At 41.3% G+C, this 3279-nt stretch overlaps 1 pseudogene; it reads right to left on the reverse strand.

Annotated features, from left to right (window-relative positions):
* Nucleotides 1-1464: 1464 nt before the first annotated feature.
* On the reverse strand, nucleotides 1465-2060 carry LOC102273161 (AP-1 complex subunit sigma-2 pseudogene; annotated as a pseudogene).
* Nucleotides 2061-3279: the final 1219 nt, after the last annotated feature.

Here is a 3279-nt window from a genome sequence, read left to right on the forward strand (position 1 = left end):
TGCCATCCAGCCATCTCATCCTCTGTCGTCCCCTTCTCCTCCTGCCCCCAATCCCTCCCAGCATCAGAGTCTTTTCCAATGAGTCAACTCTTTGCATGAGGTGGCCAAAGTACTAGAGTTTCAGCTTTAGCATCATTCCCTCCAAAGAAATCCCAGGGCTGGTCTCCTTCAGAATGCACTGATTGGATGTCCTTGCAGTCCAAGGGACTCTCAAGAGTCTTTTCCAGCACCACAGTTCAAAAGCATCAATTCTTCTGTGCTCAGCCTTCTTCACAGTCCAAGTCTCACGTCCATACATGACCACTGGAAAAACCATAGCCTTGACTAGACAGACCTTTGTTGGCAAAGTAATGTCTCTGCTTTTGCATATGCTATCTAGGTTGGTCATAATTTTCCTTTCAAGGAGTAAGCGTCTTTCAATTTCATGGCTGCAGTCACCATCTGCAGTGATTTTGGAGCCCAGAAAAATAAAGTCTGACACTGTTTCCACTGTTTCCCCATCTATTTCCCATGAAGTGGTGGGACCGGATGCCATGATCTTCGTTTTCTGAATGTTGAGCTTTAAGCCAACTTTTTCACTCTCCACTTTCACTTTCATCAAGAGGCTTTTGAGTTCCTCTTCACTTTCTGCCATAAGGGTGGTGTCATCTGCATATCTGAGGTTATTGATATTTCTCCCAGCAATCTTGATTCCAGCTTGTGCTTCTTCCAGTCCAGCGTTTCTCATGATGTACTCTGCATATAAGTTAAATAAACAGGGTGACAATATACAGCCTTGACGAATTCCTTTTCCTATTTGGAACCAGTCTGTTGTTCCATGTCCAGTTTTAACTGTTGCTTCCTGACCTGCATACAAATTTCTCAAGAGGCAGATCAGGTGGTCTGGTATTCCTATCTCTTTCAGAATTTTCCACAGTTTATTGTGATCCACACAGTCAAAGGCTTTGACATAGTCAAATGCTGCTTGGCCTTAAAAATAGCATGTTTACTATTATGAAACAGCTGATCTCTGTTCCTTGTCCCAGGAATGCCTATGAAATATTTTTAGTGTAAAACAGCATCATTCCATTAGTCTTTTGTGTATTCCCTTCATTTTTAGGTGTTTACTTTCTAATAAGTGTCTTTGGTATAATATAAGTTTCAACATAGAGTGAAATTTTCATTCACTTAATATGTGACTACGTCAATTCCCTTTATTTGCATATATACTGAAATGCAGTGATCTTTGATTTCATAAAACCATGTTTCACAAGATTTTTTTGCCAAAGAGAATAATAAATGTATATTGCCTGATTGTGTCATACTCATAGATATACATAATCGAGGTAATGATAATAACCTATTCAAGAGAAACAGCCCTATAAACTTCAAAATAGCCAGATACTTAAGTCCCTTGTTATCACTTGATGAACCAAAGTTCCCTTTAGTTAATTTAGTTAATAAAAATTGTGTAAGCCTGAATGAAGCAGCTTAGCAGAACAGCAATACTGACAAGACATCATCTTACACCATTAGCTAACATGGGCATGAAGGCAGTGACCATCTACAGTGTGTGAAATGCCACAGGAAGTCATCAACAGGGGAGGGGAGTTATGTCAGTCCAATTTCTTCAAGAACACTATGTGGGGTTTCAGCTTCCTCCTGCAGCAGATCAGCCTGCTCAGTTGCTTTAAGGACATTCTTGGGTATTTCCTGAACTTCTCCTCCCAAAAGAAACTCATCCAAAACAAAATAAGCCTTCTCAAAATTAAAAATGGTATCAGATTCACACACACTGCCAAAATACTTGTCAAGTAATTCCACATAACGATGAACTATTTCCAGGGTAATTAGTTCATTATCCTGATCCTCAATAGCACAGCAAAAATACAGACTGGCATATTTTTGTAAACAATCTTCAGATCTCGCCACTCAAGAAAGCTGCACATTTTAGGTTTCCATGCTAAAACGGTTTGAAGAAGTTCTCTTGTGATCTTTTTCTTCTCTTTGTCTGATAATGGGACACATCACCTCCGTAGTGGAAGCTTTCCCTGACGACTAAAGAGCAACATAAACTGCATGGCAGCCGCGGGTCACGGGCGGGGCATGGCTTGGCCGCAGCGGCGGCGGCGACTGAGGGGCAGCCCCTGTCGCTGAGCTGAGGAAGAGAAGCTGTCTTGCTGTCACTTTATAGATTATTTTGGGAAATACAGAGTTCTTAACGTCTCTTGTATTTTTAGATTACTGTGTTTCTAAGTCTTTAGGAAAGACCTTTATACTGTTGGCTGCTGCTGCTGCTGCTACTAAGTCGCTTCAGTCATGTCCGACTCCTGCGACCCCATAGACGGCAACCTACCAGGCTCCGCCGTCCCTGGGATTCTCCAGGCAAGAACACTGGAGTGGGTTGCCATTTCCTTCTCCAATGCATGAAAGTGAAAAGGGAAAGTGAAGTCGCTCAGTCATGTCCGACCCTCAGCTACCCCATGGATTTCAGCCTACCAGGCTCCTCTGTCCATGGGATTTTCCAGGCAAGAGTACTGGAGTGGGCTGCCATTGCCTTCTGTGTGTACTGTTGGAGAAGTCAGCTATTAGAATGCTTGGTGCTCCCATTGCTATGTCTGAAGGAATAGCCGTTAACCAACTGAATGTACAATGAGTAAGTTGGTATGTTAAATATGTGACCATAATACTTCTGTGCTGATTGACTAGATAAGAATAGGCACGTGACTCAAGGGGTTCCCTGTCATAATCCATTCTTGGTCAATTAGTTTCATTCTCTAAGGAATTTGAGTTAAAGAATATTGCGTAAATATTTACAGCTGAAATGTAGAGATCATTACATAAAGCAGAGTTGGTGGTTCAGAACATGTTTAAAAATCATTTGACTATTTATGGAGCATGCCATGTCCAAGTGACTAGAACTCCCCACTCCTTAGCTTATATCATTTGCTTTATTCCTTTAAAGTAGATTTCTGACCCCCATATACATTTGTTTGCATTCCATGAAGTGGAGGACATCTGAGGTGGCTGGGCTGCCATCTGCAGCCTTTAGAAATTAAAGAAGAAGTGGTTGAAACATTGGTATTTGGGCTGGCTTTCTGGACATTCACCTGAACACCAGAACAAAGAAAAAGGCAGCTGCCAGGAAAATACATTAAAATGAAATGAGCTTAACTTTGTATTAAAAATATATTGGCTATTTTTGCTTTTGGTAAGACCAAAAGCAGTTATCCACTTTATCAGAGAATTAAAAACCCTTCAGGTGAAGTTCTGACTGTTGGTACCTTCAGTTCAGTTCAG

Source organism: Bos mutus, chromosome 4, assembly GCF_027580195.1.
Source record: "Bos mutus isolate GX-2022 chromosome 4, NWIPB_WYAK_1.1, whole genome shotgun sequence".
NCBI lineage: Eukaryota > Metazoa > Chordata > Mammalia > Artiodactyla > Bovidae > Bos > Bos mutus.